The sequence below is a fragment of the Nannospalax galili genome, unplaced genomic scaffold, assembly GCF_000622305.1.
Source record: "Nannospalax galili isolate Female #2095 unplaced genomic scaffold, S.galili_v1.0 scaffold257, whole genome shotgun sequence".
In the NCBI taxonomy this organism is placed as follows: domain Eukaryota; kingdom Metazoa; phylum Chordata; class Mammalia; order Rodentia; family Spalacidae; genus Nannospalax; species Nannospalax galili.
Window position 1 is genome coordinate 3,530,688 of NW_008340854.1, and position 16,173 is coordinate 3,546,860.

The 16,173-nt window shown below is 49.9% G+C and overlaps 1 long non-coding RNA gene across 1 annotated transcript in view; it reads left to right on the top strand.

Moving 5' to 3' along the window:
- The first annotated feature begins 1,625 nt into the window (after positions 1–1,625).
- The window catches only part of LOC115070824, a 56,064-nt gene continuing 41,516 nt past the window's right edge, over positions 1,626–16,173 (top strand). Inside the window, exons 1-2 of the long non-coding RNA XR_003849949.1 lie at positions 1,626–1,702; positions 11,545–11,611. This is a non-coding gene — a long non-coding RNA (uncharacterized LOC115070824). The remainder of the gene's footprint in view (positions 1,703–11,544; positions 11,612–16,173) is intronic.

Below are 16,173 nucleotides of genomic sequence, written 5' to 3' on the forward strand. Positions count from 1 at the left end.
ATCTGGATTCTTCCAGCACTGGGTTCTGCCAGCATCCACATATCCCCCTCTCAGCCCCAAGATATACCACTCCATGGATTTGGGGACATGGATGGCTTCTACAAAGCCACTTCCTCCTAATTTTCTATTAGGGGGGACCTCAATGGACCCGAATGCTTTGTCACACTGGGGCCACAGGACAGGGGTTGAACCGCCCTCACCAGCTGGATTCCCCACTCCTTCCCCTTCTGTTTCATGGCCTGTCCTCTCCCAAGCCCCAGATTTGAGGCCTGTGGTCACTGCTGACCAGCACATTGCAGCAGGGGGCTGCTTCCCAGACACACCCAGGGAGAATCCCCTGTAGGGCAGAAGGGCAAGCCAGGGAAGGGGTCACCCTTGGGCAGGATAGCTTTTTTGATGTTTCTTGAAAGTTGCGAAACTGTGGCTTTGTCTGAGCAAGTTTAAAAAAATCCATGCCACCTCCCACAGATGACACTGTTTCTCAGGCCATGGAGCAGCAGTTGGTAGACAAATAACACATTAAAAATAGCCTGTGTTTCCCAATCTTATGGCCTCTGGGGGGCTGCAGGGAGAGGCCTTGGAGGAGTGGGGTTTTGCCTATTGTTTTCCTGCCCTGGCTAGGGTGGGCGTGGGGGCTATTCGTAGGCGCAGTAATTCCCGGTCAGAAAAGGGCGGAGAAGTGGGTTCTTGGCCAGGATGAGCCAGATAACACACACTTGAATGGAGACGCTGTTTGGTGTTTGTTTTTCCTTTTCAGGGCCAAGAAATATAGCACAGTCCATTTTGAACTTCTGTTTCCATCAACTCCCCCACTCTCAGCTTTTTCTTTTTCCGAAAGCGTGCAAGGGAGACTGAGATACAAGGTCCTATTTCCATCTGGGCTCCAGCCCAAGAACCTCGACCAAAAAGTTACTTAAGTCATATTTCCATCATCCGCAGATGGCTGTGTATTTATTTCTCACCAAAGTGAAATCCCAAATGGACTGCAGATATTTGCACGAGTCAAAACTGCTTCCTCCCAGCTGAACTGGAATGGAACTTTGATCCTTCTGAGAAAACAGAAAGGTTGGCCCCAACCTGGCAACCATGGTACATTTGGGGTATCCTAAGCCCTGTGGGGGTGGGATGAGGTCTGGGGTCCAGAGGGACTGAACAAATGCAGCCCCACCTGAGGGTGGGTCCAGTGCTTTGAGAAAGCAAGCTGGAGGGAGCTGAGTGATGGGGGGGATCAGAAATCAAGCAGAAGGGGGTCACCACCCAGGTGACTGGCCCAGGGTAACCCTGTGGGGGACCACAGCCACGGTCTGAACCCTGAGCGAGCCAGCGTGTGGAGGGAAAGCCAAACTGTGGAAAATCACTCAAGGAAAAACTGCTCCACTGGATACAGAGCCCTCTGCTAGGCCTTCAGCCCCCATCTTTCTTTGCTTCTTCACTCCCGGGACACTGAATCTAGCATGAGGGGACAGCCCTTGTTGGCCTGAATGACTAGCCTGGTTCATAATCTGGGAGCCCAGGTTATGCAGAGGCTGCCACACCCTGCCACCAGAGGGCACCCTCTTGCAGGATAGAATGTTCTCTGTAGCTCCTGCCCCTCATAGACCCCAGCTTCTGGATCCTAGGAGAAGGTCTGAGTGAGGATAGGGAACTCTCCAAATTGGGGGACTTCTAAGGGTTCAAGACCAAATGTGGAAGAGCCACATAGGTGAGTGTGAAGGCTGACTGCTGACGGCTTGCTTTCCCATTGCTTCTTTCTCTCTGTTCCTTGATGTCCGGTAGGTGTTTGCATTGCCCTGTCCGTTTCTGAACTCCTGTTTTCCTCTTCTTTGGCTTCAGAGATCTTCTGACAGTGCTGACTTCTGTAACGTGCGTTCTCTGTTCCCTTTGTCATCCAGGATAATGCTTAACTGTGTTCTCATGACTGTAGGAGGAAGGTGTTCAAGCCCCACGTGGGGCTGAGACCACATAGGGGAGCAGACCTTACCCATATAGGAACTGGAAGACTTCAAGTATTTGATGCCCTTTCTAGGACATTCCATACTTCTTCCACTGTCTTCTCCACCCTTGCCCCAGCTCTATGCAGTTCCCCTAGGTGTCTTCACCTCATGTTCTGACAGGCTAGAATAGGACCTTGGGCCCATGTCTGAATGCTGGTGGAGTCCCCAAGGATACATTCAGCAATACCTCACAGGAAACTGAGCCCTGGTGCCTATCTTTGGTTCGTTCATTTAGTTTGCCCCCAGTGGGGCAGCACCCTCATTCCCCACCTGCCCCTCCCTCTTCCTCACTTCTTGGCTCTGAGATCTGTTGTCAAATTTTCAACAGAGTGAAATTGGCCACCAGTGTCTCTGGCCTGGTGCATCTAGAAGCCTGACCCTGACTCATGGTCCTGGACCCTGACAGGACGTGGTTCATGCCGATTTAGAAAACTGGACAGCAAAGTCACAAACCATCTGCACCTCTCTTTCCGCCCTAGACGTTATTTATGTGTGTGGCTTTGTGTTCAGGGCTAAATGTGACTTGTGTGAAGACTGTTAATTAACCCTTCGAGAGATGTGCTTCCCAGCAGGGCAGGGACAGGAACTGGGAACATGTTTCTGATCAGTTAGTTAAATGCCGAAGATTTATCCTGCTTCAGATTAGACTCTTAATGAAGGTAAAGAAGGCTAGAGGGAGATGGCTGTGAAGCAGTTTGAATAAGGCCCATTTTGTGCACAAAGATTGTCAGAAGAGCAGGAAATGCTAAATCAACTGGGCTCCTGGTCCTAGAAAGAAGACAGGAAGGAGGGAGGGGGTGGGCAGGGCTGCCTGAGCGGCAGACTGGTTGAGGCTGCCACGAGAGGCACTCACAGGTGGCTTTACAGTAACTGTAATTACTTCATCTCTGGCCATCTGTGAAATGGGACCATGCATGTCTCAGAGGGCACTTGTGAAAGGAGAGTGGTAGGAATTCACAAGGAAGTATGTGTGTGTGTGTGGGGGGGTGCTCTCTTTCTTTACCTGTGAAAAGAGAGTCATTCTAGAATATTCACAACTGGCTTTATGGTTGTGGTTTCCCCAATGCTGTACACAGCCCATCTCCTACAGACAGGAGGGGGCAACTTCTGGATTCCACTTATCTTTGGTTTCTTAGCCCAAGACCCACCCTTATCCAGCTCTTCCCAGATGTAGATGGAAGAGTAGTGGGGAGGATGGGAGGTGGGAAGTCGCACGTGTTGTTGCTGGGTGTGGGGTGGGGTCTGAATGGGCCATGGAGCCCTGCTGATATTTATAACTATGATGCTTTACATTCTGTGGAAAGACGTGCCTAAAAAGCACCATTGAAAGTCAGGCCTCAGACGACCGCACACAGCCAAGCTTCCTGTCACAGCCCAGTGAGCCCCAGAAAACAAAAAAATGTATTCACAGCTCTGAGCCTTCTCCGCTTCCCAGGCTTATTTCATTTGAAAATATTCAAGGCTAGAGGGAGGGAAGGAAAAGGAAACAGAGTCCAGCTGGATTCCCCAGGGACCATGTGGGCTGCTGTGGAACCTCTCTGAGCCACAGTTTACCAACTTAGGCCATAGTAGTGAGGAGTGGGTGAGATGCTGTACAACAAGAATAACTCAGAGGGCTCTCTCTCTCCCTCCCCAGTCTCCTTTACACCTCCCCAACTTTCTTCTCTCTCTCTCTTCCCTGCTGCCCATCATCTTACTCTCTCTGCTGTGTCCCTTTTAAATGTACCCAGATCAGGGGCTGAAGAGATGGCTCAGCAGTTAAGAGCACTGACTACTCTTGCGAAGGACCAGGGTTCAATTCCCAGCACCCACATGGCAGCTACGAACCATCCTTAACTCCAGTTCCAGGGGAATCCAATGCCCTCTTCTGACCTCCATGGCATTGCACTACATGGGTGCACTCACATACTTGCAGGCAATACATTCATACACATAAAATAAAAATAAATAAAAATATTTAAATGTACCCAGATCAAACCAAACCAAGGTCTTCCAATGATCTGACACAAACTGGCTGGACAATAAGGAACCACAAGCAGACCTCAACAAAATGTCTGTAGTTTGACTTGACAGAAGCTAAGTTTGAGAACCTTTGCTCTGGGGCCTGCAAGAGCCTAGTGGGAAATTACCTCCGACTCTTCAGAGGCAATGTGAAAGGGAGTGATAAGATTCCCCATTTGCAAATGGCTCCCGTGAAACCCCTTGCTGGAAAGGGCACCTACTTTGATACTTCTAGTCACTGACAGGGACTAGGAAGCCTACTGCCTATGCCAAGAGTCAGGGATGCACACCTGCAGTGGAAGGCAGGCCCGATCCCCTCACAAGAGGTCCACTCCTCACTCTTAAGAAAGGCTGAATTTTCCTGAATGTCTCTCCTCCAGACCACCACTCAACACCCAAGGGCAATAAAGCTTCCAATGTCCCTAACACCTTCACAGCCTCAGCCAGGAGCCACAGCTCAATAGAACATTTTCCATGGAGATGGAGCTTTTCTTATCTGCACTCTCTGACATGGTAGCCATGAGCCAAATGCAGCTGGTTACTGAGCTTCAAAATGACTATAGTGACCCAGGAACAAAACTGTCCATTTTCATTTATGAGTGTATCTCCATAGCTACATATGGCTTCTATATTAGACACTGAGTGTTGGTGTCCCCTTCCAAGCCCTGGCCTCTGAGGTCCACCTTCTCTATACCTTGGTACCAGTCCAGACCTACAGAATTCTGTCCCATTACACAGAAAGGAAACTGAGGCTTGAGAGAAGGCAATTTGAGAAATAATGGGAAGATTAGCTAGGACTCGAGCCCACCCTCTCTTCTGTCTTCCAGCCTAGGCCTCTAGCCAGCAACTCCTCTGGACCCTGGCCTCTAGCCACAGCGTGGGAAGTCCAGCATACTGAAACCCAAGCCCCCTTGGCTGGTGCCCAACTGTGGTTTTGCACTTGAGCTGCAGGACCGGGTGGAGGCAGCTGGAGAGGACTGTCAGAGGATGGGAATTTGGTGGCCTGGCCAGCAAACCCTGTGAGCAGTTGTCCCCAAGGGGTTTTCCAGGCCAAGAAGGCCTCCAGCTCCTACTTGTGCCTCCTGGTGGCTGAGGACCCTGTATGACCCCAGTTCTCCTGATACCCTGCTGTGCGGAGGACCAGTGAGGGGACCAAGAGATGATGAGTATGCATTATTGTATAGGAAGTGTGTGGAAGGAAGATGGACACCAGCTCTTCTAGGGACACAACCAGCCAGTTTGACCTTCCCATCATCACCATTGGCCATGTAATTTGTGGTACCCAATGCAAAATGAAAATGTAGGGCCTCTTGTGTAAAAAAAAAATAGGAAGGATCTCAAAATTGTGACATCAGAATGTGACTCCCAGCATGAGGCACTCTGACCATAGGGCCTTGTGCAAGTCAGCAGTACATGAAACCACCTTGCCACCAATGTCTCCAACCTTTGAAGGGTTCAGAACAGAAGATTCAACTTCTGAGCCAGGCTTAGAGCAAAAACCAGCCCATTCATCAGTTCCCAGCCCCTCTGGTCTTCTGGAGACAGACAATGATGGTGTCAATCCTCTTTTAAGACATGTGTCCTCATGTCTTTTCTTAGGTGGTGGTGGTGGTGGGGTCTTTGTGTCAACCCTCATCCCTGCCCCAGCCAATGAAGGGTTAGGCGAGAAAGTGCAGCACTTGACAGTAATAATAAAGACCATTAATCAATCACTTCCACTGCAAGGATCTTCCTTGGCTTATTTCGCCGCAGCTCCCTCACACACAGAGGGTCATATTCTTTAAAATATTTTTATTATTATTATTTTTTTGTGTGTATAAGCATATTGCCTGCATGTGTGTAAGTGCACCCGTGTTGTGCAATGCCCACGGAGGTCAGAAGAGAACATTAGATTCCCCTTGAACTGAAGTTATGAATGGTTGTTAGCCACCATGTGGGTGCTGGGATTCTAACCCGGGGTTCCCTGCAAGAGCAGCCAATGAGCCATCTTCTGGTGGGAGTGGGGCAGAGCTAGGGCAGCCTCTCCTGCTGCTACCCCTTCTCCCACCAGCCACTTAGCTCTCTGAGCTCACAGGACCTGGCGGGCATGGCTGGTGCAGGGTTGAGGAGGCCCCAAGGGTGTCAGGATGGCATGCAAGGTGTGGATCTCTTCTGTATGTGGGTCACTGCTGAGTTCCCCTCAGTGGGGAGCTGGTTTGGGCACCAAAATATGGAGGATGAAGAAGGTCTTAGGTAGTTAAGGTCTTTGTCAGAAAAGGGATGGAGTTTGTTGTAGACAGAAACAGTATCAAGGGGCTGGGGATCTGGCTCAGTTGGTAGAGTAGTTGCCTAATGTACATGAAGTCCCTGGGTTCAACTGCCAGCACTACATAAACCAGGTGTGGTGGTACCTGTAAGTCTAGTACTCAGGAAGGGGAGGCAGGAGGATCAGGAGTTCAAGGTCAGCCTGGGACATGTAGGTGTTGTTTCTCCATCTTGAAACAACAAAGCAAAACAGAAAAACAGAACAACAAACTCAAGGTGAGACTGTCTTAAAAATCACAGTTCTCTTATAGAATGGAAGTCAAGTCTGTTGGCTTGACCCTGTTCACACAGACCTCCAATCTGCTGGGTGGATTGGATTTATTTTAACCTGGGCCTCTCTCCTCCACCAAGGAATGTTAAGTTGCAAATCACTGTAGGCTTCTGACTCTTGCGCAGGGACCAACACTGACATCTTGGGTGCTTAATAACTCCTAGCAGATGAAGGACTTCAAAATGAGCTTGGCTCCCTCAGCGTGAAGACTCCCGCATAACTCTACCAAACTACCAAAGGTGAGCCTGGGCCATTGCTCAGGTAGGACAGCGGCTCTGGCCCCCACCATTTCCCAGCATAGGCCAACTCCAATGGCCAACCTTTTTGGTTCTATTTTGAGGAAAACTATTCTTATCCCCAAGGAGCTACCTTGGTTCCCAAACCCTAATGTCCACTCCATCTGTAGAGTAACACATTTTGCCGATGAGAAAGCTGAGCCCCAGAGAAGTTAAGGGACTGTCTCAAGAATACACAGTGAGGAACTGACAGAACCAAGCTAGGAAGTCAGGCTTCCTGGCCCCAGCACTGCTCCACTGCACACACTGTGCCGACACTGCTCTCTGTTCTCCACTCCACCCCCACGCAGTTTGCACTGGAGCTGGGCTGGGTGGGGCTGGCCGAGGGAAGGCTTGAGGCTTGGCTCAGGCCAGGCGCTCATGGAAATTGGGCCGTTTTCCTGGGGCGGAAATGAGAAGCAGATGTGGAGCTGGGGTGCAGACTCTTGCTGTGTTAGGGAACTCAGGTTACACGAAGGGACATGTGACTGTGGTTATAGAAACTGCCTAAAACCCCAAAGCCCGAGTCGGGGTCCAGCCTGAGCCTGGGAAGCAAAGCCCCTTCTCCCGGACTCCCCACTTCCTGGTGTCCCTGAGAGCCTGAATGGAGCCAGCAGAACAGGAAGCCAGGGACAGGGTGAGGCCCAGCTGCTTGTGGCTGCTCACTCTACTTTGTGCAATCAAGTTTCTGCTCCTCAACTCAGAGCTGGAGCCCCTGTACCCCATCTTTCCTCAGGAGGACCTTCAGGAAAGCCAAGGTTGCACCCACAGGGCATGCAGCCCAGGGTTGACTGGGTATTCATAGATAGTCCCCAAACATGTTTGCAGCCTCACAGCACATGGCACCATCATAGTCATGCCTCAAACTTTTGGAGTCAGGGAGTGACCCTGTTCATAGCTCTTGCTTATTCTTGGAAAGTGTCGAGTGTTGGGTAGGATTTGTTCAGCAGCCTCACCTGAATGATGATTAAATGAATACTCTTTCAAATAGCAGCTAGTGGTGACTGGAAGCAAGGGGGATGGGATGGGAGGAGGCAGGATTCTAGAGAAAGCAGACCCCATGCAGGCAGGAAACTGACTGATTGGACAATGCGTGGTATTGTTTGTACAGATCTGAGCTGATCTGCCTAGGTCCCCAAACCTCTTCCTCAGCCAGTAAAGGGCCCCATTCATTCATTCAACTAATTTTTTTAAAAAGATTTATTCTTTAACTCTGTGTGTGTGTGTGCGTGCGCGAGTGCAGATGCCCACGAAGGCCAGCATCATTGCATTCTCCTGGAACTAGAGGTATAGGCAATTGTGACCCACCAGATGTGGGTGCTGGGACTGGAACTCAGGTCCTTTGGAAGAGTAGCAAGTGCTCTTAACCACCGAGCCATCTCTCTGGGCCTCAACAAATGTTTTTTTGCATATCCACAATGGCCAGGACGGTAGGCTAAGCCCCGAGGATCCAGAGATGGCTGGAATTCCATCCCAAATCTTGCTGGCTACTAAAGCTGCCCCGGGGGGACTAAGGGGTTCATTCATCACCCAGCGTGTAGTGGGTATTAACACTCTTCTAGGCTGTGGGATCCCTTAGTGAACAAAGTAAGAAACTGCCCTAGTGAAGCTGGAATGTCTACAGGGGAGATAGACTATAAAAAACAAAAACAGGTCAGCAATGATGACCCATGCCTATAATCTTAGCACTCAGTAGGCAGAGACAGGAGGACTGCTGACCATTCAAAGCCAGTTCAAATTCCAGGCCATCCAGAGCTACATAGTGAGATCTTATTTCAAAACAAACAAAACACCAGGTATAATCCCAGCATTTTGGAGGCAAAGACAGAAGGATTTTATCAGTTTTGAGGCCATGCTGGGCTACAGAGTGAGTTCCAGGTCAGCCTGGATGAGAATGTGAGATCTTGACTCAAATAAATAGATAACTAAAATAAAATAAAAATTGAATTAAATAGTATGTTTGGAAAGGAATGAGTTCTACAGAAAGTGAACGGAACAAGGTGTGCACATGGGTGTGTGGTAGTGCCTTTTCTAATTTCTGTGACAGAGGCAACTTAAGAGAGGACAGGGTTACTTCGGCTCACAGTTCAAGGGGAACTGTCCATCATGGCAGAGAGGGCATGGCAGCAAGTGGGTGACCCTCAGAGGTGGGATCTGGCAGTGACTTCTCCCATATAGGAAGCAGAGAGCTGGAGCCAGAACCAGAGACAACTGTTGCTCTCAAGTCTTTTCTCCAGGGACACACGCCTGCCAGGCAGGCCTGTGGAGGCCCTGTTCAGGGGCAGGAACAGAGGGTCTCAAGGAGCCAGGAGATTAAGGAAGACTCATGAAGCCGCTGGCAAATGAGACATGCTTTATTTTCTCTGGGCGAGGGCACACAGGCCTCTGGGCAGAAAGACACTGCACAAGAGCACATGACTTTGGTGCCAAGGACTTTTTATAGGAAATCACACAAAGGTGGCTTCTTGCCAAAACTGGTTACATAACAGATTACATCACTGTTTACTTTTGGGGTCCCCGGACATCCAGGGTGAGCCATCTTGGGCTGACTCACAGCTCTCCGGATGTCTGGCGTTAGCCATCTTGGCTCATGCCGGAAATCTATATCAGCACCATGTTGTCTAAACATAAACAGACCCTCAGGGCCTTGATTTTCTACAAAGCCCCACTTATAAAGGGTTCTACAACCTCCCAAAACAGTGCCACCAGCTGGGGACCAAATGTTCAAACGTGAGCCTACAGGTGACATTTCACATTCAAAATATAACAGGGGATCAGGAGGTACAGCCCAGTTACCATGTGCCCAGGGCAGGAAAGGAAGGGAGACTGCAGTAAAGCCTTGAAGCTGGTGGAGGAGATGAGACAGAATATGTGGAGAATATGTAAAGGTCCAGAGGCAGAAAGGGGTCAGTAGTAGTAATCAGCAACAAGAAGGCTATCGTGGCTGGTGTAGAGTGGGAAAGGTGGACAGGAGTGGTCTTTTAGCTGAGAGTTTTTTTTAAAGGTGTGTGTGTGTGTGTGTGTGTGTGTGTGTGTGTGTGGTCAGAAAATGTCATTAGATCCCTGGAAGCAGGAGTTACAGGTAGTTGTCAGTTACCCAATGTGAGTGCTTGGAAGCGAACCTGTGTCCTCTGGAAGAACAGCAAGTGCTCTTAACTACTGAGTCATCTCTTTAGCCTCACCAGAGAGTTTTGAGTAGAGATACATGTATACCTTCGTTTCCTAGTTTGCTTATTTATCTATTTATTTATTTATTTATTTATTTATTTATTTATTTATTTATTTATTTATTGGCAAGGTCTTGTATAGTCCGGGCTGGCCTTGAACTTGCTATGTAGCTGAGGATGACTTTGAACTGATTCTCCTATGTCCACTTCCCTAGTGCTGGGATTAGAGGAGTGTGCCACCACTCCCAGTTTATTTGGTGCTGGGGCTCAAAACCTAGCTTCATGCATGCTAGGCAAGTACTCTACCAACTGAGCTACAGCCCCAGCCCTTGCCCTGCATTTTCAAATGACCATTTGGTCTGGTATGGCCACAGTAGACACTAGAAAGAGGCAGTGAGGCAGTCAGAGGACAACTATGACAGTCAGGACAAGAAGTGATGGGCCTACAGCTAGGATATAGCAGTCAGGCATAGCAGTGGTGCTGGGGGAGAAATCACACAAGGCTCCATGGTAACATGGAGAAGATGGAGTGATTAACTGACTCAGGACCTTTTCCCTCGGGAAGTGACTCAGAGATCATGAAAGATGAGATGCTGACAGTACTCCAGAGGGTCACAGCCCTCTATTAGTGCATGTGACAGGTTCAAAGAGAGAGGGAGCCCAGCTTGAAGAGCTCAGAGTTGGACCCAAGTGCCTAACGACATGAGGCACCTGGTCTGTAGGAGGCAGGAGATCTTGAGGACCAGGAAGTGGTACCTTGTGGGCACCGACAGTTTATGAAGAAGCTGGAACCCATGAGGGCCTCTGTCTAGCTAACACTAGACACTGGCTACCAAGAAAGGGCTGACAGCAGGTGGAGAGGAGAGAAGCAGGTGGGAAGGAGCCACAGTGTGCCTGCTCCAAGGCAGTACTAGGAGAGGGAAGAATAGGAAGCCTTTATTGGAATGATCCAGCACAGGGACACAGAGTTGTCAGGAAGAGGACCAGGTGGCTCTGAAGATGAGTCAGTGGGCCTGAGCAGAACTGGAGGCATCTTTGAGAAATAGGGTGGAGCAGCTGATGGAGCCTAGCAAAGGAGAGAGAACACAGATGCCCCCCTGACAACTGTCAAGGGCAGGAGGCAGTTCTGGCTATGGCAGTCCACTTAGCCAGAGGGCATCTCCAGGTTTGTTTTGAGGAAGGTCTTTGCAGAGGTGTAGTTCTCTCCTCTATGCCTTATCCCCAAGGCCAGGGAGAGGTAGGGTCCAAAAAGGAATCTTGAAGGTGGATCCCCAAGGGGAAAGGGTGTATCTTTAGATAATAGTAAGAAATCACAGGGTCCCTCCTGAGGTCTGGGTAGCTGCTTGATCATGGGTCATTGTGGACAAATGAGAGCTGAGCACTCTCATGGGTCATGAGATACCATTTGTAAATGAACAGATGCCTCTTCATGTCCCCAAGGTTCTTGTTCTCCTTTTAAGCCCTTCCAAAGGAAGGCTAAAGGTGAGACTTACTGCAATGGAAGGCTTTTATCAAAGTCCATTCTCATCTAGGAGAGAGAAAGCAGAATGTGATATCAGAAGCTGCTGCTGTCCAAAGAGGAACCAAAGAAGAAACAAGGTGAGAAGCAAACGTCAGCTCCATCCCTCACCCCAGAGGGAGTCTCGGAGGGATATGAAGTAGGAAAGCCCCAGTTGAGTTTGTGGGTAAAATCTCATGGTGAGGTGTAGGAGGGGTTGGACTCTCTGGTGCTAGCCACTCGAAGGTCCAGTTGAATCCCCTGAGCACAGCAGTAATAAAGAGTGGTGCCATACTAGGCAGTGCCACCCAGGAGGTCGTTTAGAAATGGTGGACACTGGGGTCTAGGAAGTGGCTTCACAGAATAGTACCTATCATAGTGAGGAAGATGAGTCAGCACAGTCCTAGTCCTAAGGAGTGGGTAGGAACTGAGGCCATAAAAGCAGGATCCACATCTGGGTCATATATAGAGACCACAAACTTCCACAGTACTGCTGTCCCCCACTGGAGTCCCAGGGACCAGGCTGGAGCTGCTCTGTCCCATGATGTGTGTAGAAGAATAGGGACCATACATGGTTGCACCAGGATGTTCTCTGAACTAGAAGTCGGAATGATAAGCAAACCCTGGGAAACAGCATTTTACTCTAAGGGCACTAAATTAAACATGTAAACTCAAAGCTATGTGCAATGGGAAAATTAGAAATTTCTTTGGGTTTCTTATGCTTTTGCTTATTCATTCACTCATTTGTTACCTACAAACCACAGATATGACTTCATCAGATCAAGATAATAGTAGGGCTCAGGAGGCAGTTCAATAGGTAGAGCTAGCTGTGCAAGCATGAGGGTCTGAGTTTGATCCCCAGAACCTAGGGGGAAAAAAGCCGGGCATGGTGGTGCACCCTTGTAATCCCAGAGCTGGGGAGGCAGAGACGGGCAAATCTTTGGAGTTCACTTGGCCAGCCAGCCTAGCCTACTCAGTGAGTTTTAGGCCAAGTGAGAGACTCTGTCATGAAAAACAATGTGGGAAGCTGGGCGTAATAATGCACGTCTTTAATCCCAGCACTTGGGAGGTAGAGGCACGCTGATTTCTATGAGATCAAGGCCAGCCTGGTCTACATAGCAAGTTCCAGGCCAGCTGGGGTTACAGGAAGACCCTGTCTCAAAAAAAAAAAAAAAAAAAAAAAAAAAAGAAAAAAAGAAAAACCAAACTAAAAACAACAAGCAAACCCAAAAAATAAGGCAGAGAGTGATTAAAGAAGATGCTTCAAGTTGTCACACACATGCACACACACATGCACATCCAACCCCCTCCCACATAAATAATAGTAATAAAAAGATGAGAATAATACGAGAGAAAAATGAAGGCACTGGTGTTCCATACCTGTAGATTCTGCTTTGCAACCCCACCACCCACGTGTCTATACAGGTTCATCTGGGCAGCGTTGCATTTTCAATTCCAAGGGCTTCAGATCTTTCTTTAAGACTCATCACGGGCTTTGCTTTATGACCAGAGTTTACAGTGATAAAAACACCCAGTTCTGCGTTAATTACCTATTGTGGCATAATGAGTTACTCTAAAACTGCACAGCTGAAAAAGACAATAAACAGGTGTTCTCTCACACTCTTCCTGAGCGTGAGGAATTTGTAAACAGCTTTGCAGGACGACTCTCTGCTCAGTATCCCCTGAGGCAGTGGGTGGGGACTGTGGACATTTGAGGGCTGACTCCGAGTGTACCTGGAAGAGGCCTCTGGGACTCTGCACTCTGTTGGACTTCTCTGTAGAGCTACTTGAACATGTCATGTGCAAAGGGTAGCTTCCCTTTCAATCCTGTGCAAGAGCAAGGCAGGAGGTTGGGGTCTTTCATACCTAGCTGGCCTCAGAAGCCATACCTCCCCACGTAGCCCATCTGCTCAGAAAGGCTATGGCGTTTCATATCCCTCTCCCAAGACCAGCAAGCTGTGTGAGGTCCAAACATAATATGGGGCTTTCTAAGGACAGCCAGCCATCCAGCCAGGCAGCCAGGTAGAACAGCCCATACTCCTTGTCCAGCGCTAAGTGGCTCCCAACTGCAGAAAGAGACCTGGGACCTTTGTACTAGTAAGATGGAGAACCCTAAGGGGCTGGAGGGGGGGCTCATTTGTGTCTGTGGGGCAACAAAGGTGTGTAGTGTCGGGGAAAGCGTTCTGAGCCCAGGTAGGCGCTAGGGGGCTCCTAGAAAGATGGCCAGGAAGGCCTCCTGAAGGATCTAGAGCCAGGTAAGAAAGAGAGTGGTGGGGTGAGGGACAGGACTCAAAGACAGAGGAGGAGCATACAGGGCTGGGTTGCTTGATCTTTTGTTTGATCAGCATGCCACTTTTCTGGGCTCTCATATTTGGCCACTGGTTTATTCATTCATTTGTTCATTCATTCATTCCTGCATGCTTACCAGATGCTGAGGCTCTAGAGGCAGAGGCCAAGTCCTCACTTTAGTGTGGAGGTTCCCAGTATGGAAGTCGGTGAAACCTAAGGAGCATGGAGGATGAGGAGGAGATCCTGGGGGCTTCATGCACATGGGGAGTGCACCCTGCTCAGAGAGGGTAGGGGAACAAGCACAGGCCAGCACAGAGTTCTATACACATGAGCAAGTGCTGCAGGTAAAGCCAGAAAGATCAGAAGAGGTGTGTAAACCAGGTGGGGCTTGGATTTCTTCCAGAAGCAAGCAAGGAGATTATGTGGGAATTTAGTGAGGCAGGAAGGAATCAGTCTTGTAGGGCTGTGGGGCAGCAAGAAGGATGTCTGGGAAGGTGAGTCCTGAAGGGAACGTGGAGTACAGAAAGGGAGCATGGAGCCCCAGCTATCCACCTAGAGTAGAAACCGTAGACAGAGGAGAGGCCTTCAGAAGGTACAGCCCTGGTGGTGCCAGTCGAAACCCACGGTGAGGGTGCAAATGGAACCCATACTGCCCATCTCTGATCTACTCATTTAAGTGCCAGGCTAGTGGGCCCTTCCCTCTGCTGGGAAAGAGCTCTGGTCCAGCCCCAGCCCCAATCTCTGCCCTTGCACCCAAATGGCCATTCAGTCTGCACTTTCTCCTATGAGCCTGAAAGCCCTGGAGCAGAGCCTGCAGGCAGAACCCACAGACACAGGAGGCCTTGTGGGAGGCTGTGGACACAGGGCAGCATAAGGAGAGGGCACTTGGTGGGGGGCAGAGAGCCCAGTGAGTCCAGCTGAAGATAAGAGACTTGGACTGAGTTCCAGATCCCGTAGGGGGTGGCCTGAGTGAGTGAGACTGTGGAAGGTGAGGAGAAGGTGTTGGAGGGGGAGCCTGATAGCCTAGCATTGTGACTCTCTGAAAGGCAACCAGGCACACACTAAAGTCCCAGTCCTATAGCCTCAAACAGGTACTGATCCCTGAGTAATATTACTCAGCCCCAAGTTCTCCAAGTGGTGCTGCTCCCTCTACACAGCAGGTGGCGCCCTCCTGCTGGGATTAGATTTAGGAGCCTGAGCTTGTCCGTCCAGAAAACTTCCTGAGCATGGGAAAGGACCAGAGCCTCTGGAGAGCTGGGCCCTTCACCCAGCCTCACCTGCTCTATGCTCTCCAGCCTACCTGTCAGTCTCACCTCCTGCTCTTCTTGCTTTTCCCTGAGTCCCTGTCCCCTTGCTGTCCACCCCTTTGTCCCTGGTCTCAGCTGAGGTCTAGGGGGAAGGTCTGGCTAACTGGCCACTTGGAGACAACTTCACAGGATAAGGGAACCCCGGGTCCAGGGCAGTGGGGATGCAGTTTGCTCTGAGACTTTCTGTGTGGGTCTCCCCAGCAGCCCCCAGCTCCCAAGGGCTCCCCCTCCCCCCAATGTCCTCAGAAGGTACTCCTGCCTAGCTGGGAGAGTTCTAGGAGGTGACCAGGGATGTTTGCTGGTAGCGAAGTGGCTCTGTTGATGGACAGCATAAACCCCAACAGCTCTCAGCACAGTGAGTAGCTTCAGTGGGGAACCTGCCTAGTACCTCCTAATCACAATCTTTAGTGCTAGAGGAAAACCTAGAGGCACAGAGGAATCCTGCCAAGCCAATCCAGTTCTCCTGCCCCCCTTCCCTTCCCTTCTTCCTTTTTCTGCCTTGGAGCTGAAGTCCCCCTACTTGCCAGGCAGCGCTGGTCTAGGTAATGTACCTGTGGCAGGTAGGCTAAAGAATGGGCATCAAGGCATGAAGGCAGAGGATGCTCCAATCAGGAGGACTGTGGGAAGAGATGAGCACAGTGAGACAAGATATGTCAAAGGGGCTTCAGGTAGGAGGACCAGGAGGATGAAATGGGAGCTCAAGGGGAACTATGTGGAAGAGGGAGGAAGGGGAAGGGGATGAAGAGAGGAGTAAAGGGTTTCCAGGACTGTGAGAGTATCACAAACAAGGAAAGACAAAGAGAAGTTTGGGGAGTTGGGGAAAGGCAGAGGGCCACTATGGGCTAGCACAAGAAGACACTTGGAGATTTTGTTAAGTAGGAACAAGGTGTTTGAGGGACAGAAGGGAGTTGCTGAGAGCTGATCTTGAAGGAAGGTGCTCATCTCTCACCAGTCCTGTGGCAAATACAAAAGAGGCCTGACTTAGGTCCCTCTACAGACCCTCATCCTACCAGCCTCCTTCCCACACAATTCAAAAACACAAAGCTAGTGCATAACAGATTCACACC